A 26,683-nucleotide genomic window follows, 5' to 3' on the forward strand; every position below is an offset into this window, starting at 1 on the left:
ATGTCTAGTGTCATGTTCCATGAGAGGCCACAGATGCATAAGACTCCTTCAAGGACCTATAATCTTATTAGGAAAATACACATATACAAAACAATGAGAAAACAGGTTAGCACTTTACAAAGTTATGTCATTTTCGCAGTTTGAGAATGACAGCTCTCAGGGCCTCAGTGATCAGTTTGGTTGTATCCATCATGGTATCCCAGAAGAGGTTGAGAATGATTTAGGCAAGGGGGCTGGGGGAGTCTTTTAAGCACACACAGTATAACAAGTATGCATTTATTCTATTTGAACATGTCCACAAATTGCCAAGTGAAAGCATTTTAAAACTCTCTTTCCTTTTAGAAGAATATCTAACAGTCCTTTTTTGTTTTTCTCTTTCTGCCCAAAATATGCATGACAGATTCCAACAAACAATAATACAATAATCCTCTATTTTTCCATTGTGGTTTTGAGCTGCCAAAACCACTCCACACATTGGCTCATGGATCTCCACAGTTGCCACTGTGAAAGTGGCAATAACGAAAGTTATTACCTATAGCTCTATTTTGTACATGGGTAAATGAAGACCTCTGATTTGCAGGTTATGCAGGTTGCAAATGGGAGAGGTGGGTCTAGAACCCAGGATTCCTGACTCCAAATCTAGGGCTTTCTGTTCATTACTCTGGATGCTTCTGTTTTGACAATAGGAAACCTGGCAGGGGGAAGGAGGGGCGGACAGGAGAGATGGAGACTCTCAAAATACAGCTTGTGGCTTTTTAAGTCTTTTGTGTCCTTGCTTTCTCTTCTCAAGTGAAATTTGATATGACTGCCTCAGAGACCAAAACAGGTGACCAGGGCCTTATCCTCCTTTCTTCCCAAGAAAAGAGCATTCTGCATCACTGCTCTTTGCCAGTTTAATAAGGTGTTTAATGACAAACCACACGACTTCCAAACCTGGTCCTATTCAGGGAAGCCAGCACTGGTGCTACTTGACTGTCACTTAGGCTGGTGGAAGAGGCCAAAGGTGGAGACAGGTCTCTCCTTACCTGACACAGCGAACATTCTAAGCCTGCCTGGCCCCATGGCCTCCCCAGGCATTCTGCACACTTGGCTCTCTACTAGGAAGGGAGCAGAGGAAGCAAGCAAACACCAGCAGGAATGCTTCTTTAAGGTCCTTTGAAGGGTTCACGCTGCAGGAGAGTGATGGTTTTGAAAATTTCAGCTCAGCAGAGCCTTAAGCCCTGTTTTAAAGGGAAGCTTTGGTCAATAGAAATTTGGTCCTTAGAACTCACTTTCCCTCTTTTCTTTTGTGTGTTTTAACACTTAGAACGTTTGGGGACTAACTGAATATGAATTCGTTACTGAGACTTTCAAGAGTCAGGATCTTTGGAGGTCTGTGTCATGAATCCTGCACCCCCTTTTGCTGTTTTTCAGAGTCTGTTCTCTCCAGGATTGTTGCCCATGGGGGGGCCACCAAATCTTTTTCAAGAACTCAGACTGTAGTCACAGTTCCAGGGTGCATATGCTGGTCCCTCCATTTCACAGGCTTCAGACAAGTCACTTAAAGTCTCTGAAAAAAAGCAGTAATAGGAGTTCTTGCTACAGAGGATCACTGGGAGTGTTCAGGGAGCTAATACATGGTGCCTTGCACATAGAAGTGTTCTTAAAATGTTAACACTAATATTAGCTATTATTGAGCAAATTTCCCTATTTCTAAGTGCCAGAGGAAATATCAAAATGGATAAAAGACCACTCTTGCCTTCAGGTCACAATCAAGAAGAAGCTCTTGAGGTTGGCATTTAAACAACTAACCACAAATAATACATATGCTAAGGCTTGTTTAAGAGGTGTAGTCAGACTATGTGGGAGAGAATCCAGGGATAAAAAGATCACAGGCTGCTGGGGTGGATACCTTCCATTGAATTTAGATGGTGTCAGAAGAGGAGGAGGTAACTGGGGCTTCAATTATAGGTCAAGTTTAGTATGTCTTAGAGGAAAGAAAAATATATAAGCAAGAAAACAGCAGGGATCTAAAGAGAAAATACCAAACAGTCCATTTACAGGAACCCAGGGGCAGAAATAGAAAAGATAAGACTAGAAAACAGTTCATGCTTAGAATAGGGAGAGCCTTGAATGCCAAGCAACAGAGATGAGGGAATTGCTGAGATCCTGGTGTAGGCTCAAGGAGAATAGATTTTTACTGTATTTATTAGCCTCCTCTAAGTGCATTTGGATTTGCATTTCCTTCTCAGGAATTCCTCCCTCCTTCCCTTCCTTCAATAAATATTTATCGTACTTCTCAGTGTATGATGGGGTCTGCTGAAGATCACACAGAGGTGCCTATCTGTCCTACAGTACTTTAACAAAATTAAGTGAAGGTCAAACCATGGAGACTGGCATTACATAGTGTGGGTTTAATCAAGGTTCACCAGAGTGGGGCTATCGATTTTATATAATTCCCTTCCTTCAGCCAAAAGCTAATGAAGTCCATTGCTAATTCTAGTTTAATACTTTTTATCACCTCAACTAGATTATTCTGTCCAGAATAATGTATTGAGCCTCTACCAGGCTAGGTACTCTCGAAAGTATGAAAGAAGTGGAAGTCACAACACTTATCCTAAAATATTATAGTCTTGCAGGTGGACAGTACTCATGAAATTGTTGCAGAATGGTGCAAGCCTGCCAGTGAGTTTGCCTCCAATTCAGAAACGTAAAGTGACTGGTTCTATAATATAGAGATGGATTCTAGGTGGTCAGGAAGGGTCAAGATCATTGGTAACGGTCCAGAGAAAGTGAGGCTTTGAAGTAAGTGAAAGGAGAGAAAAGGGAGACCCTATGCCTGAGAAACAGCATGCGTCAGAGTCCTGAGGCATGTGGAGTCCCAGGGGAAAATGGGGAAGACTACTAACTTGATCCAAGAATCTATGCAGGGAGATGAAGTTGGCTAGATAAGGTGGTGGGCGGAGGTACTGAGTGCCTTGGATGCCGAAAAGGGCTGGTCACAGGTAGTCTATGGTGTGAGCCATCTCTTCCCACTTGGTAATGGAAATATGGAGATTATAGGCAGGTTTTTAAACAGGAGGAAAACAGAGATGTTCTCTAATCCAGAATTTCTTTAGGAAAGAATGCCTTGTGTCTACCCAGTTTTTCACCTTGGGAGTTCAAAGGAGGCATAGGGAATTTTAGACCATTTCCCAAGGGGTATGCATTCACAGAGAGTGATAATCTCACATCTTGGACTGAAAAATGAGCACCCAGATGGGACCAAAGAGAAGTACCTGTCTGTTCTTTGCCAGGTTAGGGGCTGAAAGGAAACCAGGAAAGGAAGCAGATAGACGTCTGTCACCTTGCAACCTTGCTAAAAATTTATTTCAGACTTTCCCTATGTCTACCAGCCCAAGAACTTGGGTTAAGGTGAACTTTGCACAGAGACTGCCAACCTGACAGACCTAAAGGTGAAGACTTCCGTTTATTTCAAGCTTCACTATAGCCTTGACTGTCAGCATGGCATTGCCCCCTAGAGTCCCTCCTGCAACATCCTCATCTTGGCCTTCAGGGACTTCCTTGTCTCAGGAGGAAAATGCAAGTCTAAACTGATCAGATACTTGGGAATAAAGCTGATTCCCTGGAGGTAGTGAGTTCTCCATTACTGGAAGTCTTCAAGCAGAGGACCATTTGGCAAGGATATTGTCACAAGAGAATTGGTCAGAAAGATGATAACACCTAACATGGAGCACAAGTTGGGTGTCACGCTCTGTATTTAATACCTTACATGCCTTCCCTGCTATGTTTCCATGAGGTAAGGCTCGCTGTTATCTACATTTTACAAAAAAGAAACCTGAAGCTCAAAGAGTTTGGAGTTGTGCCAAAGATTCTGTAGCCAATAAGTGAGAGAGTCAAGATTTGAACCAAGCCTGTCTGCCCTCTTATTTTTTTAACTTTTTATTTGCAGAAAAGTGTGCTGGAGCCCACACTCTTCACAGCTGATAGCATACTAGAATGACTTTTATATATTCCCCAGGCCTGCTATTTTGTAATTCCACTGCTAAAGATCAAGGCATCTTTGGTTCCTGACCTTTCACTGGGACATGAAAGGCTTGGGATTAAGTTTCATTTAGCCTCATGTGTGTTTCCTGTTACCAGGGTACATGTCTAAGGCAAAGGTGAAAATCAAATCAGTTTAAAAAAAAAAAATGGGAGGACAGCAGAAAGTGCCTCTCTGGATAGCACCAGAGAGCTGGGGCTTCAACTAAAGAACTCATAAGTAAGACAGCACATGGCCAAGGGACCCGGGACCAGGACCCAGGACCAAATCCTACGACCCTGCAATGCCAGATGGGAGAGCCAGTTGGCCACTCAGCTCAGCCCCTACCTTGTTCACAGGATGATCATGGGCATAACGACTGGAGTTTTTTGAATTGGAAGGGGCCTTAGAGCACCCTGCTTAAATTATTCTTAAATTATGCTCTACAAGAACAAGTTTATCCTTCACAGTTTATTCTTCAAATATTCATCATGAACCTTGGTCCAGGAGCTGCTTCTAGGACTGCAAAGGGGAAGGGGGAACACAGACAAATTTGCCCTCTTCTCACTACAGGACCATGCATATGCTCCATTATCATCTTCTCTGTAGTTGGGACTGCAATTAAGATTTATTTTAAAGAAAAGACTAAGAAGCTTAAATTCCTTTTAGACAACCGCATCTATTCTAACACACCCATTTGACAGACAACAAAGCCATCATCACTAGCAAGTGTTCAGGTGCAGAGTGAGACCCTTCACACTTTCACCACATTTCATACTGCCCTGGAGACTTCCATTCCCATAGTGGATGATGGAGAAATGGGACCAGATCCTCTCTAGCGCTATTTTCCAAGGCTAAAGTGTTTTCATTTTCTGAATTTCTTGAACATTCACTATTTTGCAACTACTGTCCTTGGTCATGTAGCAGTTGTGGCTCTTCAGTCCTTAACGGACTACAATTCCCTTTCCCTCTATCTCTCCGTGTCCTTGTGTGCAGGCTGGGGAACTGTCCTGAATAACTGTCTGGGCTTTAATTATACTGAGCTTGTGCCAAGGGTCTCAGGGGAACTAGGAAGATCAACAGACAGTCAAAATCACCTATCTTTATGGAGTGCTCAACGGAATGAGGGCTTAAGCAGCTGGAGCCCATTTTCATTTGAATATGCAAATACCTATGTCTCTACTTTACAAATTCTAGGACATCTTGGAAGGATGTCGATATATCTCACATCAGGACCATTGGCCTTGAAAGTATGGTGTGTAATGGTTAGCAATGAACAGATAGACCTAGAATCCAGTCCATGCCATTTGCCACTGGCTAGCTGAGTTCTTAAACTTCAACTTCCTCCCCTGTAGGAGAAGTCCAGTAATTCTCCAGTCACAGGGAGGTTTAAATGGTACAATGACTAAATGGTATGCGGAGAATTTAGTACAGGGTTAGATAAACAGTAAGCTCTCCATGACTAAATGCTATTACTCTCTTTTTTTTATCACTTGGTTTATAATTTCCAGGAAGCCTCAGAATGAGTCCCTTTTCAGGGAGCTACTAACAATAAGAAGGCAGGGGGGAAGGAGAGAAAGAGTGAGAATGAGAGAAAACAAAAGAAAGGGGTGTGAGAAATAGAATTTGATGTGTAACTTTGACCACAGTTTTAGTCCTCTGCATGCAAATTAAGTTGGTGGCCTCTAACTTTCTCAAGCTGTTATACCAGAACAGAACCAAGTTCAGTGCCCATGACTTCCTAATCAAGCAGAGGAGTTACCTTCAGAAGTTAAAAATGGCAGCCCACAGATGAAATGTGTGTGGCCCACAAAGATTTCTAAATTTTTAAAAATTAGCTGTTAACTGAATACCTGAAAATCCAGGTATTTCACTTGAAAATCTGGGTTTCTGGCTTCTCTCTCATTTTTAACTTTCTTAAATTATGAAGTCTGACATACATATTCAAAGCAAAACTCAAAGCTCAATGATTTTTTTATGAAATTAACACCCAAGTAACCACCATCCAGGTCAAGAAATATGTGATGTTGCCAGCCCTCCAGGAGCTTCCTCTTACCCTTTTCATACACTATATACTCTCCCGCCAAAGAGACTCTATTTAACATCTTTGTTTTTTCTTTATAGATTTACCACCTAAACAAGCATTCCTAAATGTCAAGAGTTTAATTTTGCCTACTTTTCAAAATTTATATAAAGGGAATCATCAAGTATGATTCTGTGTGTATTTATTTTCCTTTGCTCAGTATTACACTTATGGGTTCCATCCATGATACTGCATATGGGTATATTTTACTCATTTTCATTTCTATATAGGATTCTATTGTATGAATGTGTCACAATGCATCCATGATTCTACTGTTGATGGACACTTGGGCTCTTTACACTTTTGAGTAATGAGTCTATAAATATTCTTGTATATGTCTTTCGGTGCACATGTGCACATATTTCTGTTGGATGTAAACCTAGGAAGGGTATGAGAATGTTCAGTTTTAATAGATACTGCCAAATAGTTTCCAAAGTGGCTGTACCAATTTACACTCCCACCATCAATATGTGATGGTTCTCTTTGCTCCAAATTCTCTCAAATGCTTGGGATTGTCAATTATTTTAATTTTAGCCCCCATGGTGGGGGTGTAGTGATAACTCATTGTGATTTTAATTTGTTTTTCTCAAGATTATTTGTGAGGTTTAGCTTCATTTCATATGCTTATTGAAATGTTGATATGCTTTTGAAAGCAAAACAGTTTATGCCTTTTGTCCATTTTCCTCCTAGGTTATCTGTGTTTTTGTTTTTGTTTTTGTTTTTTTACTGATTTCTCAGTGTTCTAGACATGAGCCCTTGGTCAAGTGTGTATGTCACAAATATCATCCTTTCTTTAGTTTATATTTTCATTATCTTGATAGTATTTCCTAATGTATAGACCAAAAATTGTTCATTTTAATGCAGACCAATTCATCAGGGTTTTTTTTTTCTTTATGGATTTTTTTTTCTAAGATTTTATTTATTTATTTGACAGAGGCACAGTGAGAAAGGAAACACAAGCAGGGGGAGTGGGAGAGGGAGGAGCAGGCTTCCAGTCAAACAAGGAGACCAATGTGGGGTTTGATCCCAGGACCCTGGGATTATGACCTGAGCTGAAGGCAGACGTTTAAAGACTGAGCCACATAGGTGCCACTATGGATAGTTTTATATCCTGTATAAGAAGACTTTTCTTACATTGAGGACATGGAGATACTCTCCTTTATTATGTTCTGGGGCCTTTATGTTTTTCCTTTTACATTAATAATCCTCCTAGAATTGATTTTTGTATGTGGTATGATAGAAGGATCTAGAATCAATTTTTCCATATAGATATCCAACTGGCAGTTTCACTTATTGAAAAGATCATTCTTTCTCCACTGAACTTAAGTCACTTTTTTGTCATAAATCAAGTTACCAAGTATATGTGGTTCTGTTTCTGGTCTTTCTTTTGTATTCCTTTATATCTTAGATATTAGATTTAACCTATCTTGATACCAGGGACAACAAGTCTTTGTACCTTTTCTTCTTCAAAATTGTTTTGGACCTGTTATTAGGCCTTTACATTTTTTTTTTTTTTTTTAAGTAGGCAGAGAAGCAGGCAGAGAGAGAGGAGGAAGCAGACTCCCTGCCAAGCGGAAAGCCCGATGCGGGGCTTGATCCCAGGACCCTGAGATCATGACCTGAGCTGAAGGCAGAGGCTTAACCCACTGAGCCACCCAGGCGCCCTAGGCCTTTACATTTTTATATAAATTTTAGAATGAACATGTTGAATTATGAAAAAAATCTACAGGGATGACATTTAATTGGGTTGGCATTTAACTTACATATCGGTTTGGGAGAACTGGTGTATTTGTTTTTTTTTTTTTTTAAGATTTTATTTATTTGACAGACAGAGGTCGCAAGTAGACAGAGGGAGAGGAGGAAGCAGGCTCCCTGCTGAGCAGAGAGCCTGATGTGGGGCCTGATCCCAAGACCCTGAGATCACGACCTGAGCCCAAGGCAGAAGCTTTAACCTACTGAGCCACCCAGGCACCCCGAACTGGTGTATTTGAATATCAAGTCCCTCAATCCAGGAGCAGAGTATATTGCTCTATTTATTTAGATCTTCTTGTATTTCTTTCCATAATGTTTGTCGTTTTCAGCATAGGGATCTTGTGCATCTTTTGTTAGATTTATTTTCTAGGTATTTATTCATTTTTTGATGTTATAAACAATATCTTTAAAAATATTATAAATGTTTGTTGCTGGCATATTGAATTAGAATGATTTCTTTTATACTGATTTCATGTCTGGTGACCTTGCTATGTTCATTGAGTCATTCTAGTGTTTTCCTGTAGTGTCTGCGGTTCTCTATGAATACAGTCTTGCCAGCTGTGAATAATGACAGCATCATTTCTTCCCTGGCAAATTGGTCACGATATTATCTCTTATAGTATGTTTACTAATATTTTGCAACAATGTGGATGGAGCTAGAGAGTATTATACTAAGTGAAATAAGTCAGAGTAAAATAAATACCATATGATTTCACTCATATGTGAAATTTAAGAAACAAAACAAATGAGAAAAGAGAAAAGAGAGAGAGGCAAACCAAGAAATAGACTCTTAACTATAGAGAACAAACTGATGGTTCTGTATACAATAAATACCTAGAAAATAAATCTAACAAAAGATGCACAAGATCCCTATACTGAAAATGACAAACATTATGGGAATAAATATAAGGAGATCTAAAAAAATAGAGCAAGAGGGGAGGTAAGTGGGGAGATGAGTGAAATAGGCGATAGGGATTAAGGAGTGCACTTGTGATAAGCACTGGGTGTTGTATGGAAGTGTTGAATCACTATCTTGTACACCTGAAACGAATATCACACTGTATGTTAACTAACTGGAATTTAAATAAAAACTTGAAAAAAAAAGATATTCATCTTGATGATCAAATGAAAGGTCTATAATTTTCTTTTCTTACAATGTCCTTGTTTGATCTGGTATCAAGGTTATACTGAACTCAAAAAAGTAAGGAAGTACTCCCTTTTCCTAGTTTCTTGAAGCATTTGTGTAAGGTAGGTGTTATTTATTGTTTAAGTGTTTTATAAACCTCAGAAGAGGTAACCTGGGCCCAGAGTCATCTTGTGTAATGCTTTAAATGTCTTTAATAGTTACAATCCTAGCCAATTACGTTATTCTTCTTGTGGCAGTTTTGGTAATTTATGTTAGGAATTTGTCCATTTCATCTATATTTTCAAATACCTTGTCACAAGTTTACTCATAATATCCTCTTTTTCATGTCTGTAGGATCTGTAGTGATGTTACCTTATATAATACCTAATTTGCTCACTCTCATACTTTCTCTAAGATTCTTTTGGGGTTGGTCTTGACTTTGTTCTACTTTGCTTCCTTCTCTTTTGTGTTTACTTTATTTTTTAAAAAAGATTTTATTTATTTATTTGACAGAGATCACAAATAGGCAGAGAAGCAAGCAGAGAGAGAGAGAGAGAGAGAGAGAGAGAGGAGGAAGCAGACTCCCCGTGGAGCAAAGAGCGCAACGCGGGGTTCAATCCCAGGACCCCGAGATCATGACCTAAGCCAAAGGCAGAGGCTTTAACCTACTGAGCCACCCAGGCACCCCTCTCTCTTGTGTTTAGTTCACAGGGTTTTTTCTGACTTCTTGAAATGGATACTTAGCTACTGATTATTTTTTACAGCTTTTCTTATTTTTTAATGCATGCATTTTTGAAACCATAGACTCCCCTCTAAAGATAGTTTTAACTGTCCCATTATTTCTTGCCTTCTTTCAGATTTACTAATTTTTAAAATTTTTTCACTTTTTACTCCTCTGTTAACTTGGGTATTAGATACCCTTTAAATATTCTTGTGGTTACATTGGAACTTGCAACATTCATTCTTTACTTATCAAGTGATATTGTGTATTGGGACTTACACACTTCCCAGAGAGTGCAAAGACCTTAGAACATTTTAGCTTTAATTATTTTCCTGCCAATGTGCATGCCATTATTGCTGAATATTTTTATACTTTTCAATTCAATAATGTATTATTATTGCCATTCTATCCAGTCTGTACTTACTTATACTTACATATATATATATATATATATATATATATATATATATGTGTATACATATATATATATATAATTTTTACTTTTTATTCTGTTCTGTATCTCTTAAGGTTTTTTTTTTCATCTATAATGATTTCCTTCTCCATGAATAATGTCTTTTAGTATTTCCACTAGTGTGGGTCTGTTTTTGAGAAATATTTTTCCTTTTATTTGTATGAAAATGTCTTTTTTCACATTCTCTCTTGAAAAAAGTTTATGTTGGATATAGTCTATATTTGTAGTTATTTTCTTTTGGCATTTTAAGATATAATTCAGGTATTTCTTGAGAGAGTCAGATTGCTAATTATTTCACAGTAATCTGTCTCCTACCCCTCCTTCACTATGGCTGCTTTTAAGAGTTTCTCTCTTTGATTTTCAAAATTTTTACGATATCATACCTAAGTGTGGTCTATTTTAATTAACTTGCTTTGGGTACATTGGGTCCTTTGATTTTATGTCTTGATGTCTTTTATCAAGTTTGGAAAGGTCTGCCATGGCCCTTCAAACATTATTTCTATGTCTTCCATGTAGTTTTCTCCTGATGACATTCTATTTACATGTATGTTAGGGTTTGTCACTCTATTCAATATATCTTTCATCATTTTCTCTTTCTGTGCATTAGTCCTATTATTTTCTTTTGATATATTTTGAAGTTTACAAATTTTCTTTTAAGCTGCATCCAATCTGTCATTATGTGTATTAAATTCTTGATGTCAGTCTCTGTCCTTTTCAAATATGGAATTTCCTCTTGATTATTTTACATGTTTTCCAGTAGTCTGCTGAAATTATCAATCTTGTGTTTTATCTCAAAGAAGACAGTAAGCATGGTTGACTTAAAATATGTCTGATTACTCTAATATCCTGAATCCCTATGAATCTGTCCTTATTTTCTCTTTTCTGTTCATTCTTAGTTATGTTGTTTTATCTTCTGGTATAACTGACTACTTTTTATTGTGTGCCAGACACTGTATTTGCAGAATTTTCTGTAGAAATAACATGAGAACTACCGTAATGTTATCTTTTTTACCTAATGGATATTTATCTGCCTTCTTGTACCAGCAATACATTATCATTTTAATCCAGCTCCAGAGATTGAGACGATTGGAAGCTACCCTTCAGTCCCTACAAGCAAATGTCTGTTTCCAGTTCATTTTTACTTTTGTTGAGCAGCTCTTCTGGGTCCCAACCCAAAGTGATTGTTTCACAGCCTCTTTCCACTTCCATCACTTTTTGGTCTGGAACTCTAAACTCCAGCTTCTTATTTCTTTCTCCTCTTAGTTTAGCTGCTTCCTCTAGAACTGGTAAATGTCTCCAGGGAAAAAGTAGTTCCGAACATAAGGCTTACCTGCCTGGCTTTCCTCCAGCCCTACATCCTGGCTCTGTAGTTCTTCACTTTCTTATCAGCTCATCTACATCTTCAAGAAGATTTTGTCCGGCTTTTCTAGTTGTCCTCATTATGTCTTACAATGTCCTCATTGTAAGCATTTGTCCAAATTTTATAGTCTTTCGGTTAACACAAATGGAAGTCCTGTGCTCTCTCCTAAAAAATTAACAGGTATATCTACAATAGGCTGGAGTTGAGCTGTGGTTTCCCCCCTTTAGATGAGGTGTGCATTCTTCCACTCGTCGTAGTGTCCGCCTGGGTTACTTTTCATTTACATTAATTTAGTCTCTGTTGGCATTTGGGATTGAGACTTTTTCCTTAAATCCTTTCCAAAGCAAAGTAGAAGATAACATTCCAATAAGGTACTACTTGACTTTCCTGGGTTTATTTCTTCTATGTATGACATTATATAACTGGTAAATTAAGCTAGAGTTTTAAAAAAATCTTTTTGTGGAGGGAGCTCCTCAAGGTTTTATAGGGTGATCATTCTGTTCTCCATGTACCTGAAAGATCTGGGTTGCCTAAGGGACCCAGGGCTGCCCTGAGAGGACAGACTGCCAGATTGCACTGAGAGCTGATGTCTAGCCTCAGTCATGATGTGATACCAGGGGAGTATTGAATGGAAGACTGAAGACAGGATGAATTAGAAACAGATGGTGTATATCTCCCTTGGGTGTGGTGTCCACTTCCAGAGCAGCTGGCAGTATCAGGAGTGTTAATGCCCTCTAGGGAGCCAAATAAGGGGAAAACAAAACCACAAAAGATGAGGCAGAAGATTCAGCTCTCCCTGTCAGTGATCAGGAAACCTATGGAAATAACAGTGGTATTTACCTCAAAGTGTTGTTGTAAGGATTTTTTAAAGTACTGCATAAAAAGTCCATAGAATAGTGACTGGCACATGGAAAAACTAAAATAAAAGCTGCTGTCTATAACTAAATTTGTTTTTATTAGTGTAATTATATATAATATTTAACATGTTTATCTTATGTCCTCAGAGCCCTGGTTTTTTATCTCTGTTCTACACTCTTTCATTTAAAGTTCTAAACAAGCTGTCTTCATGAGACAGTTTCTTTCCTGGTTAGATGGGGGGGGTTATATTGAGGATTTGGAGTATCTCTGTTGACCCTCCTTTGTTTGGGACTCAAAATCTCCACTGTTCGGTGGGATTTGATTGATTGAGGTTTGGATCTCCCAAGCAGTGGGCATTCCTTTGGCTAAAAGGGCTTTCAGCTAGACATCTCTGCAATCATGATCAAGTTCTCTGTCGTTTCTTCAGTATAAGACAGAGGTGGAAAACTGATTACCCAGTGGTGAATCAGTTGTTGATAGTTCTCACAGAGATTTAAAATAAAAGTTGTATGTAGCTTTTAAGAAAATCATGGGCTTGCCCATAAAAAATCCAGATCCTTAGCTTCTTTAAAAAAGAAAAATGGAAAGATCTGGACCTGCTTTTCACTTGACAAAGTTTGGCTGAAGCTGAGTGAGCATTGGCAGGGAGAAGAGTGTTTTCTCATCTGCCTATTTGTTCATTTTTGCTTCCTGCTGGGCCCTGGAGCCTTCAACTGCAGGAAGCAGTGTGCTTTTCCAGAAAGGATGCCAGACCAAATCTTAAGAGAGGCGAGCATGCAGTCATGACTCTGCTTTTAACTCATTGTTGGACCTGGATGGAGTCACTCACCCTGAGACTTAGTTTCTCATCTGCAAACTGGGGAGAACGCTCTCCTTGTCGGCCTGCCAATGATGTTGGGATAAGCTGAAATGGGAGCCTGCGGTCGTCCTTGACTACCCAATGCAGGAAAGTAAGGAATTATTGCCATCACCTGCCACTTGCACCTGGGTTAGGGATGAATGATTCCTACAAGCTCCTGTAGCCAAAAATCCTGGAGTGCACTGTTGTGCTGAGAATGAATGCGGAGACTGTGCTCCATGATATGAAAGCAAACAAAATAGAAACACCAGTGACTTTGCTGAGTCTGAAGTCTTCATGGGGGAGCCTTGGGAACATGAGAATCTGAAGGCGTATGAACCAGCTCCATTTTATGGATAAGAAAATTGGGGCCCAAATGGAACATGGCCCCGCTTATCAGTTCCAGCAACTTGTGTCCTCGTACATGTTCCTTAGCCTCTCTGAGACTCTCTTTCCTTGTGTATAAAATGGAAATGTTAGACTCTAGCTTGTAATGCCCTGTGAAGATTCAGTGTGATCATGTGCTATAAGTACCTAAAACATTGTTAATGTCTATTAAACGGCTGTTATTAACTCAAATCAGGCATATGCTAACTGAACCACTGGCGAATCAGGCAGTAGTTAAGGGAATAAGACATACTGTTAGTGGCTATTTCCTTACCAGAAAAGAAATTTCATAAACCTTAGGGGGCTTCTCTTACTTCTCATTGCACTGAGGTAACTCAACCAGTATTCTTCCGAGCATCTGCTGCCAGGTTTATATGATACGCAACCATACGTGCCCATATCAGTAGCAAGTTCTGAGCATGGAGGCAGTATTACCATTACAAAGTGTTTGCAGAATTAGACCAGTGTCCTTCCCCTTCATAAATCCTTAAATGAGACCCTTACTCAGCTGGAAAGTAGACACCGGGGCCCAAAGGACACATTTCTTTTTGCTTTTCACTACCTTGCATACTTCTTCTCACCACCACATCTGAATATTAAGGCAAGAGGTGCCCAAGTCCCTCTGGGCTCTGGAAGGCTTGCACAAATTAGCATTCTTGGAGTCAATCCTTCTTTTTGGACTAGACTCCTTTTTCTTTTCTTCTCCCCCCAAAATTTTCTGTTCTGGAGGGTACTTTCTCAGCCACTCCTTTCCTAATGTAATTCTGTTTGATCTCCACAGAGCAGGTCCTGAAAGGAGCCACTGAACCATGCCTCAGCGAAGCATTTCAATTCCTGAGCACCAGCTTTCCAGCAGGAGCTGCTCCAGATGCATCTTTATATCCAGTAATCACGCATTTAACCAAGATGACTGACATGGCACCCCCCCCACTTCCAGCCTACTAGACTTATTTGTCTTCCATGGAAAGGCTCCCCCAGTTTGGGTTCCTGCCAAGTCAGTGAATGTACAAACACGTGCATAAGTCAGACACACCTACACACACATGGATGCCATAGGCACCGAGTCTTGAATGCTGCGCTGAGCATTTAACATTTCATTTCTAGACTTTATGTCTCCACTGAAGGTTTAGTCAGCTGCTTCTTTTCTTATTTCTTACCTCCTTATCTCCCTCTTTCTTTCCTTTCCTACCTCCACTTCTTTGATTTTTCTCTACTTTTTCCCAGAAATCACCTTTTTGTTGTTGTTAGTCGTCACAGAATCTTATATTCTTCGGTGTTAAAGGGGCTCAAGAGCATTTTTTTATAATCCTCTCACTTTAGTTGAGGGAAGTCTGTGTGCCAGAAAGGAAACCACATGCCATCGGTAGCTTTCCTTTGCCCTTAGGAAAACTCTTCAACTCTGCTGCGTGGCTTAGACCCTACCCACTGCCTCAGCCTCCTCTTCACTATTCACAGGGAACCACAAAAGCCCTTCAGTCCCTGTCTTTGGTCCTTTACACATGCTTTTCTCTCTTTCTGGACAGTTCTTCACACATAGCATATACCCCTTCTTCACCACTTGACCTCCTATTTGTTCTTCAAGTCTCATATTAAACGGTACTCCTTAGGGGCGCCCAGGTGGCTCAGTCAGTTAAGCGTCTGCCTTTGGCTCAGGTCATGATCCTGGAGTCCTGGGATCAAGCCCCGCATCAGGCTCCCTGCTCAGAGGAGAGCCTGCATCTCCCTCTCCCTCTACCTCTCTACTGCCCCCACCACCTCATGTGCTCTCTCTCTCTCTCTCATGCTTTCTCTCTCAAATAAATAAATAAATCTTTTAAAATAAATAAATAAATGGTACTCCTTAGACCACACACATACCCTATTCATTTCCTTCATGGTGTTTGTCATAATTTGTAACTATGTATTTATGTGTTTAGTTTTTTAGTTGTTTAGTTTTTTGCTTCACTTAATAGAAGCAAGATCTCTAAGGACAAACACCATGTCCTTCCTCCCCCCATATTACTTTCTCAGTACCATACACAGTGCCTGGCATTTGAGAGTAACAACAAACATCAACAATAAAGTAATAGCATCTAACATTGAAAACTTACTAGTTTCAGGCACACTGTTCTAAGATTTTTATAGGTATTCTGTGTGTATTTAATACAACTATCCTGTGAGGTAGATATGATTATTATCCCCATTTTGCAGATGAGAAAACTGAATGGTCAAGTCACTCAGTCATGATTATACGGCTGAAAAGTAGCAGAGCTAGTTTCTACCTCAGGCATTCTGATTCCAACACCTGAACCCTCAACGAGGATATGCTGTGCCTCTATCAGGCACTCCATTGATATTCACTGAAAGAAAAAATGAAAAATATACCAAAATTGCTTAGTTGCGAAACTGAGGTTAAAACTTAAGCTGTTTGATAATCCACTCCTCTCTCTATGCTGGGTGACAGCCTCTCAGATACCAGCAAAATGCAGTAAAAGAAAGAGAAAGACAAGCAAATTAACAAATTAGTCTGTTGCTGATAAGGACTTGGGGTGGGAGGGAGACTTTATGATGTGGATTGTGGAGTGAAGTGGAAATCATCATTTTAGATTCAGGCAGGACCCTGTAGCAGGTGGAAAAACACTAAATTGGTTGAAGAGTTCTTAAGATAAGGAATCAGGTTCTCCAGAAACATCAAGTGGAATTACGGTTATTATCACTAACAAGTCAGGTGATTCTAATGCTTTGGATGCTGTTTTCCAAACCTGATTTCAAAGTTTAAGTAACTATCAATGTTATGAAACTACTGATCAGAATTTTAGGAGGAAATCTCTAGGAATGTGCTTTGTTTACTCCTGTGTCCATAGTATGATGGACAGAGCCAGGCACATAGTAAGTGTTCAATAAATATTTAATGATTTAATGGAAAATGCACCCAAACAAATCTGTCAGCAGGATCTGTGAAATTCAAGGCACAATGAGAAACACAAAGAAAAGTAAGTTGGATTTCTATTCACAGAGAGTTGTTAGTCGGTGGACCCACTAACAACTATCAGTATTCATCACTACCACTATCACTGGGGATTTGCTTTGTCTGGAAGCTATGGTATGTCCCTTTATCATTAGGTCATTTTCATAATTGCAACAACCTTAAGTGATGGCACGACTACTATTGTCCATCTCCAGATAGAGAAACTGAGGGTTCGAGATGCTAATTCCTTTCCCAAGATAACAAAATCAGGAACTTATGGAATCAGGATTTGAAGTCAAGTCTGTTTGACTCTGGAATCAACGATGCCAAATGTACCCATCCCATTATTTCAAGCCCCAAATCTATGTGTGAAAGACATGTTGAGACTAGAGAGTTTGCAAATGCGGCTTACCTGGGTCTGAGATATTTCCATTCTTATCCTATTTACTGTTTAGGTAGGTCCCAGATTCACTGACACTTCCCCCTGAAAGACTTGCCAATCACTTAAAACTGGGTTAGCTATTCCCTCCTTTCTGCTCCTGTTGGAAACCTTCTAAGTCCTGTTCACAATTTTTCTACCCCACATCCCGATCATTTATGTTTCCTACTTATTAGTCTTTAAATTCCCCCAGGATAGCAGTTTATCTTCCCAGGGCCTACACAGTGCCTGGCATATAGCATATCATTTAATAACAATTTATGGAATGACTAAATTTTAAATAGAAATTACCAATATATGGATCCAGGTAATACACAGCAGCATTCAAAGGGAGGAGTACATTCTTAAGCACTAACTGGAACTTAAGGGAAACAGACTTTTGAAAAGTTGGGGAGGACATGCAGGCAGGGCCACATAGCACTTGAGTAGACATAACAGCCCTGGTGGATGAGTGGAGGGCCACAGTTGGTACCAGAATTAGCATCGCAGCCAGGAAATTCTTGCTGAGGAAGCTGTTGTTTGTGGTGCTCCATACTGCCCCTATACTGTGCTCACAGCTCTACAGGCACAAGGCCGGGAGAGACTCAGGAGCGGTGGTCCATCATGGTGGCGAAACTGAGCCCAGAGCTACATATACAGCTAAAATGTATCCAAATTAGGAAGTAAAGTAATCTGAAGGAAATTCAAAACCCACAACACTTACTGACTGAAATATGCCATATTGCTTATGCAAAGAATAAAAGGTTTGGGAGAACTTATTCTACTAAATCATGATGAAGGAAGAACAAAAGCCAGGGCAAGCAATCTTTTACTCAGAATTACCTAAAGCGGAACTTTATGCCCACCTGAATGGACTCACTGGTTCTAACACATGAAGAAATTAACAGCCAAGAATTAAAATCCATGATCAGATGAGTGTCGATGACAATGGAAAGAAAAGAACATTTGAAGAATGCTTCCAGATATTTCAAATTATCCATCAGCTTACTACTAGCCCTGAGGATATTCTAATGGTTGTAAAATAGGTCATTAAAGAACTTTCAGAGGATGGTGTCAAGTACCTGGAACTAAGGAGCACACCAGAAGTAAAAACTACAGATTCTACGAAAGACTTAGGCCTGTAGCATTGAGGGTATAAACTGTCCAAATAAGACAACTTAGATATTGATGATAGATATTTGATAGCAATCAACAAAGATATTGGCCCTTTGGTAGCCAAGGAGACTATGAAACTTGATAAGGAGTTCTGCCTTTCTACTAAGGATGTAGTTCGTGGCCTTGGCCTCAGTGAAAACCCTATCACAGGACAAACAAAAGATTCTTAGAACCTCTTTTAGAAGGTAAAAAAAAAAGCATGTCTGATGTTAACATTACATCTTTCAGAGATTCCAACCCCCCCCAAAAAAAAACAAAAAACAAAAAATTAAACTAACAAACAAAAAACCCAAGTACTCCTGGATTTGCTTCCTGACAGAATCTGGCATTGGACATTTCTCAACTCCTCTGAAGGAGGATCCCTGGATCTAGTGACCTTTTGAGGGAACACTCGATACCACATGGTAAAGCTTAGGACTTAAGGTTCTCCAGATAACCCCCTGTACCTCCTTCCCCCAGCTTCCAGGTTGTACCCATTTGTAGAGAAGTGCTGTTCTAAAAACGTAAATATCATTTAGAAATTTTTTTAAAAAGTTGAGTTGAGGGTCATGCAATTATTAAGTTTCCTACCTGTGAATGTTTGGACTATATGAACCTAGACAAGTTAGTTTTTTTTCTGCTACCAGCATTTTCATCTCTACCTTTGTGATGCCACAAATCAGAATGTTGGGAATCTGAAATGAAGTAATACATTAGGAGCTCAGCAGAGGGCTCTGTTTTTTCTAAGTACTCAGATGTTTATAATGGCCACTTGCTCCTGTCTTCTAGTATTCTTCTTGTCTTCTAGAATGATCATTAGGGAAGTTTCGGAGAGTAAAGCATTTCAGACGGAAGGACACTTCTGAGTAAAAGCATGAGATATGATGAAATTTCCTGCCCTTGGGTATAAAGACAATTCCTGGCAGGGTGAGAGAGGCTGTAGATATTTAGTTCAGCGAGAATGATTCCTCTGAGCCAAGCAATCAAATACTGAGAAAATTAGAGAGCTAGTGAGATCACACTCCATTCCTGCTTTTTAAGAGCTAAATGTCTAAATGAAGAGTCCAGTGTGTGTCTGAGTCCACTGTATGTGTCTGTTCTATTAAATATATAGACAGGGCTCTATAAGGTGGCTGCCATTTTGTTCTCAGGAAGTGGATGCATCAGCCATTTGGTTCTCGGGAATATGGGTTGCTGACTCTTACTCTGGGGAAGAGTGGTGTGTTATTAGCCACTTTTTATCTAGAAGTATAACACCAATTTTGGCTTTGTGTCTGGTCATCTAGTCTTTTCTAAGGTTGCTGGAGTGGAAATGTGAAAAGACGGTATTTGGTCCCTGTGACTAGAACTAAGAAGAGTGGGTGGTATGCACGGTCCCCTAATTGTTCTCCTTGCCTTTGATCTTCACTGAGCCACCTCCTTTCAATCTCCTTTCAATACAGAATTAGCCGACTAAAGAATACTTCAGAGTAGGTCATTCCTTCATCTCGCTCCTGTGGTGGGTCTCCACAACCAATAAAACTGTGTATCCTTCTCTTTATATCTACTATTTGAGTTTACCCTCCTTTCTATTTCTTTTTTGCCTTACGTCCTTTTGATACACTCCACACTTCTATCACCCTAAACAGCTGGTGGCACCACCTGCCTCCCCCCAGAAAAGGTCATGTGCATACTATGGTTTTGGCCTCTCTTACTTTCTTCAAACTGTTTTCTTCCACTGAGAATGCCCACATCCTATTATGACTATTGGGAGTCTGGATATGTGTGGGGTAGATGTAGTAACAACTGGAAAATAACAGGATTATGTGATTTCATGTTTATTTGATTTTTTTTCCCCTGAGAGAGAACCTGTTTGGTTAGCAACTTGGCTTAAAATTTTGTCACTTTAGCAAGAGTATAAGTGGATGGGCTTAGAAATCTCTGTGGGGCTGGGATGGAGAGTGCAACAGACAGAATCTAGGGTTTAAACTTTCTAGTTAAGAATATTATGACCTATGGGGGTACCTGGGTGGCTCAGTTGTTAAGCATCTGCCTTCGGGTCATGGGTCCTGGGATCGAGCCCACATCAGCATCCCTGCTCAGTGAGAAGCCTGCTTTTCCCTTTCCTAGTCCCCCTGCTTGTGTTCCCTCTCTCGCTGTCTCTGTCTGTCAAATAAATAAAATCCTTAAAAAGAAAGAAAGAATATTATGATCTATGGAGATAGTGCACACTCTATCCTATGGACATCCCCGTTTAACCAGATTTCAGACTTTAAACAACCTTACAGTCTTGGAAGACTTCTAATATATAAATGTGGAATAAAAAGTTTTCTAAGCCAGATGAAAGAATTGCATCTCTCTTGCATCCTGCAGGCAAATGCATGTTGACTGTAAAACTGTGTAAGTGTGAGTTGTGTGATTTCACAGTCTTGGTCATTGGACTTATTAACAACAGATATCAGATGAGAAAAGCAGCAGGTGAGTGTGAAGTGAGCAGTGGCTGCTGACAAAGGAAGGAGTGACAGCAGACAAGGAGGTTAGGACCCAGAGGAGACTCCATGCTCACCAAGGAAAGAAGCCATCTGGACACCAAAGCAAATAAAAACAAAACACCCTAGTACCTCAGGAGTCCTTAAGTTGTCATATACACCAATGCTTACGATCATTAATCAGCAACCAGTTATCATATGCCTACTATGTGCCAGATCCCATTCCAGGATATCCATGGAGGCAGTTTTAAAAAGTATAAAATACAGTGCTCAGCTCTGAAAATATTTATCATCTACAACACTACCATATCGGCCAAGGTGATGTTCTGTATACTAAGCTCTTTTTACAAAAGCAGGGCATGTACAGAGCCTACTAGGAAGTCTTTCTCTACAAAACATTTAAAATTATTTAGCCGCTCACAAGATAAATTTGTTTACTCCTTTCTCAAAGATACCATTTCCTGACAATGCTAGTAATGGAAACATTTCAGAATAATGACCTCATAAAGTTGACACAGCCGTCTCTCTGTGCAGACTTAGATAACACACGGTCATGACCTCACTCACTCCAGAGGCAGGTCTTAACAGCTTGATAGGACTATGGTCAGAAATACAGTTTAGTTCAAATGTTTTCCCTCCTAACTGTTAATTACTTAATGAAAGGGAGTGTCTCATTAAAGGGTATATTTTTCCTGAGATTCTGCAGGGATGAGACCATGGCCCCTATGGGACATTAGACAAAAGAGTTGGATCTTGAGCTAGATCAGGAACCCCCAAATTCATCCTTGTACTTAAATCATTTAAACTCTTTGGTTATTTTATTCCATCAAGCCAGTCATTTAGAATGGAGGAAGATCTTACTCATTCCAAAAGGCTGATTTAGGGCATTTTCCCTGGGGAAGAACATCCTCTATAATCAGGCAGTGACAAAGTCCCTGGTACTGCTGGAAGATAAGGATCCCTGCCCATGTCATACGGAATGTGTTGGTGAGGGTAATCATGATGGAGGCCTTATACAAGCAGCAGGCAGAACGAGGGTCAACCACTCATTTAAAATGGAAAGGGAATGTGTATGTTTAGCCCACTGTCCACCAAATTTATTTTAGGAGAAGTACAATGAAAGCAGAAGAAAATGAAGAGTAGGAAATGCTACAACTGGTGGGCCTTTCTGGCCTCTTAAAATCTGAGCCAGGCTAGGAAAAAATAGGGTGAGAATACTGAATTTGGAGTCAGGAAATGTAAGTTCAGGTACAGGTTCTGTTGTTATACCCTCACTGTTTGACTTTGAGGGCACCATCTCCCCTTCCTAGAGCATTCACCTCTTGCCAATGATGGAAAGGATTAAATGAAGCCTCAATGGCTTTTTTGGTTTTTTTGGTTTTTGTTTTTTTTTCTACTCCTGGCATTCTAGGGTTCAGTAATAAGCTGAAACCAGGATCTTATTTTTTAATGTGTAATCCACAATGAAGTATATACAGTGAAGTGACCTATAAATTCTGCTTAAATCTAAATGTGAATTAGATGCAAATACACACTGAAAAATTAGGGTGAAAATCATTACTCTGTGTAGATTAGGAAGTATAATGTGATTCTTTTGTAGGGGGAAGAATTAATTTTATACAAGCTGAAGTAAGCATTAAAAAACGTAGGGATAACCAGACACTACTATAGTCTGGGTTTTCTTTCTCTTTGGTGAGATTTTTCTTTTCTATTTTTGTGCCCACGGTTAAGGGATGAATGTCTGTGGGATTCTACATGGGGCTATGGCATAAGCACTTAGAAGAGTAACAGATCATGCGAGCATAGTCATAAGCAATGATACCATCTACGATTTATATGATCCAGCGGACCTCAGTGTTTATGGTCTCTGGTCAACCAGGCATATAACCTACCTGTCCTGAGAGGAAGGAAAATTTAGCCAGTTGTTACATATGAACTTGAGCTGAGAAAATAGTTCAGGAGCCTGGGAACTTGTCCTTACTGGGTGCCACCACCAGTGTTAGCACTTGACAGATTGTCTTTCATTTAATCCATAGACTAGAAGCTCCCTTTCAGAATATAGTTTTTAAACATTATTTGCTTTCCTGATTCCTATTAGTAAAATGGGGAAATTGAATCTTGGAGGGGTTAAGTAAGGTCTCACAGCCAGTAAATGGTATAAGTTGAGGATGAAAACTTCTCTGACTCCAAGGCCAGTTCCCTTCCACAGTACCACGTTGCATTCTGGGAGTTCTGCTTCCACTCTACTTCTGACTTTATTTGGCTATGGTACCTAAAAAAATCACTGACGTTCTTAAATCTGTCTTTCATCTGTTAAAAAAATCATAAAAGTCAGCCAACCAAAATTGGATATATGGCCTCCACTCTTCTTCCATGGTCTGTGTATGATCTTTACAGGGCCACAGTTAAGTCATTGGGAATGGTGCCTCTTGCAGTCATGAAAACATGGTGGCCTTGGATTTAATAGGTCCGTGTACAACCTAAAGCTTTGTAAACTGTATTGTATTTACAAATCTGCGTTGTGTTAAGAGTCCAAAGCTTTCCTGAGGCTGTCAATGAAATCTGTATCCCCAAATGCCTAAAAACCTTCTGATTAGTAGGTCTCCTGATGATGTCTTCTAACTCAAAGCATCTGTAGCAATTTGGAATAAATTAATGTTTAGTACATGAAGGGAGCTCAAAGGCAGAACTAATACTTGTGTCAGAGACTATGTGGTATCATGGAAAGGGACCTGGCAAAGAATTGAGGATTCTGGGTCCTGGTTTACTCTGCCTTGTCATTCAAAGAGAGATGCTAATTCCTGCCTGCCTCCTCACTAAAGCAGTTATTATAAGAATCAAATGTGGTAATATGGATGAAAACACTCTGAAAAAACATAAAGTATCTTGCAAACTTATGATATTAACTGTGAGATATTAAAATATCAAGTCATTTCACTAGTTGTCAACTGAGAAAGGGGGAAAATTGCAGGCTTCATCAGCAAAATTTAGAAACCCTGCTTTTTCATCCTTCAGCAAGGTCCTGCAGCTGATACTTATGTATAAACTTCCTTGACTTTAATGAGAATTGGTTGCAAACACAGCATGCAGGATTTAAATAGAGATCACTGTCTCTCTTGGAGCAGATTAAAGAGAACTTCAAGTTTCTTCTCTAGGCCAGAGTGCTCCTCTTTTATCTCCTTCCGGCCCTTAGTTAGTGATTCTCAAAGGATGGCCCAGGACCAGCAGCAGAGCATCATCAGGGAACACGATAGAAATGCAGATTCTCAAGCCATACCCCATGCTAGGTTTCATGGCACTGGAGACAAAGAATATGGCCCTGTTTTAAGGAGTGCAACCCTCTCAAGATGCAGAAAGTATAGATACCTTTGGTACCGTTGGCAACTGATGAGCAACACGATCCAGATTTAAATCGTTCATATGTAAAACTAGTTCCGTGGTAAGCGGTCTTCCCTGAGCCTCACAGTTACGGAACATAACAAGAAAGAAGAAAAGAGCTAATGTTTACTGAGCGTTTGTCATATTCTTAGCACTATTTTAAGTGATTTTTATGCATTAATGGTACCGCATATTTTAGCTATTTACTGTATCAGGACTTTGACAGGCTCTGAAAATACAACTGTGAAATGTAACTGTCCTCAAGGAGCTCACTCACCACTGGGGGTTATTAGAAGAAGGGGGCCCATAGCTGTCCCAGCAAGAAGGACCATGGAAGAATCCATTCAGAGGGTTTTCCAAGACCTAGTGGGACAGCTACACTGGGCTTTATGTGAGGAGAGGTTTCTCAGAGGACAAAACACCTAATTTTAGGCCTCCAAAGGAGAGGAGGAACCGTGACTTCACAGTGGGCAAAACTGGGATTTGGGGCATGTGGACAACTGCCCTCCAAGTCACATAGCAAGTAAGTGGGAGTGTTGGGACTTGAATTCAGGTCGGTCGAGTTCCAAACCCTTTGCTTTTAACCATTAAGGCTAAGCCAGAAAATAGGTTTTATCGAGCCTGTCAATTCTGAGAAATTGGTAGTGGATTCCAGGCATGCTGATGATGAGGGCTCTGAGGACTTGACTGGACTAAACTAGAAGGAATGCCATGATCAATTAGTGATGTCTGCCTTGGGTGCAGAAGAGGGGAGTATGTGTGTCATGCATTTGCTGACCCTGCACTGCAGAGTACTACCTCCAGGACTTAGCACAAAGAGAGACAGACCTGCAGAGCTAGTTCTTATTCGTGTCAGATTGTCTCTGACTTCAAGGAACTTATAGCTCAACAGCATCAGCGGGGGGCTTATTATATGTTACTAGGAGGTACTACTGACAGCTCAGGATGTTACGTGCTGATGGAGCGTTCAGTGAGAAAGAGAATAAGGTTTTCTTTTTTTTTTTTAAGTGAAGGCACTGATTAAGAGTGAAAAACAAACAGCAATAAAGAGCAATCAATCTTATTAATCCATTAATCTTCAAAATTTGTAGGCCAGTTCCGTTTTCATTCTTTACCACTATTACTCCGTCAACATGGAAGGTGTTGATATAATAGAAAATGGCACTGTTAGCAAGTAATGGGATCCATATTGTCAAGTCAGCGCCCTTGTGCCCAGGGGAAACTTAAATTTAGAAATGCCACCCAAAAAATATGCATTCAACATACCTAGTGGCTCATCTTTGGAGCAGTATGGTAGTTGATACCAATCATGGATTGAGAAGGTGGCTCTTTAAGGCAAAGATTACAAGAAGTTAGTGCCAGTTTGCTTCACACATGGTTTAAGATGTTGGTAAGATGGCGCATGAGCCCTTCGAAGGCTAATCACATACTGTTTCCTCAGTATAAATAAACCAACGTATTTGGATTAAAGTAACAACAACTGGTTCTCATAATCTAAGGGACACAAATGAGTATGATCAAATCAGTCAACAGTTAGAAATGACTTCCAGATCAATTTCCTTTGCAAAAAGTCTCTTTCACTTCTCCCGAATGCACCTTCACAATTTAACTGTTAAAAGCACTTTTATCCTTGACATTAAAAATGTTTTAAAAATGACTCATGTATTGGATATAGAGACCAAAAGGATAAGATGACCTCTCGCCAAATCCGAAGGTCAGAGCTTTTTGCCATCTGGGCATTTCTCCCCAGGAAGGCTGTGGGAACAATTATCTCTCACTAACCGTGACTTGGCAAGCAACGTGCCCCCCCCCCCACCAGACCCTCACTGGTGGTTAAGGGCAACCTTGGTTGTCATCACCTGAACAAGCAGGAGGTGAGGATGTAAGCCTCAGCAGTCCCCCACTCTAGGGCTCCGCCTACTTTTTGTGCTCTCTTAAAGCCTGACCCCCAGTCATCAGAAACTAGCTTCTCACTGGCTGCCCCTCCCTCAAGGCATTTACATCAGAGATGATGGGGGGGGGTAGCTTCGTCTTAAAGCCCATCTACCTTACCTTGCTTCCGAAGACAAGATGTGACAGTACCAGAAATCAAAACATTTCTCTGGTCAAGTCAAGCTGACCAGTACAGAATTATCTCTGATTCATTTCACATTTTAAACATTCTCTGAAGCCTCAACAAGGAGATACTGGACAATAGAAGAGGCTCTGGGGCACAAACTGATAAGAGCTTCACCTTTTCTCATTCCTACCAGGTTAGGTAATCGGGCCGAGAACTATGAAAAACAGCCTCTATATACCGGGGCCACACGTCCTAGTCTCCTCTATGGACAGATCTCAGCAAGAAGAAGGTGTTCTGGAGTCCAAAGTTTGAGGACACCAGTTTTGATTCCATGTTAAATGGAAAGAAGAGAAGAACCATGTAAAGATTTGCATTTTAATACATTCAGGATCCAGAAGCTTCTCCTGTGCCGGGGTCCTGAACCGTTCATGCAGCAGAGAACTACCAAGTTAGTTCTGAGAAACTACCTTATCGGTTACACAATTTATTCATGTTCTTCCCCCTTGTGGGGCTTCTGGGTATGCATCCCTAATGCATCTCTATTCTGTGAGCAGGACTGATACTGAAGCTTAGCTGTGTGCTGTCATTTGTCCCATCCTTTTCTCTTTACTTCTGGTACGTGGGCTGTTTTCTCCTCCATTCCATGAAGAGAGACACA

The 26,683-nt window shown here is 40.1% G+C and overlaps 1 protein-coding gene and 1 pseudogene across 2 annotated transcripts in view; both read left to right on the top strand.

Annotated features, from left to right (window-relative positions):
* The window catches only part of GRIA1 (glutamate ionotropic receptor AMPA type subunit 1), a 302,360-nt gene that overhangs the window by 101,154 nt on the left and 174,523 nt on the right, over positions 1-26,683 (top strand). The window lies entirely within an intron of this gene.
* LOC116864223 lies at positions 17,757-18,556 on the top strand (annotated as a pseudogene).

The sequence above is a fragment of the Lontra canadensis genome, unplaced genomic scaffold, assembly GCF_010015895.1.
Source record: "Lontra canadensis isolate GAN:19392208 unplaced genomic scaffold, GSC_riverotter_1.0 scaffold5, whole genome shotgun sequence".
Taxonomy (NCBI): Eukaryota; Metazoa; Chordata; class Mammalia; order Carnivora; family Mustelidae; genus Lontra; species Lontra canadensis.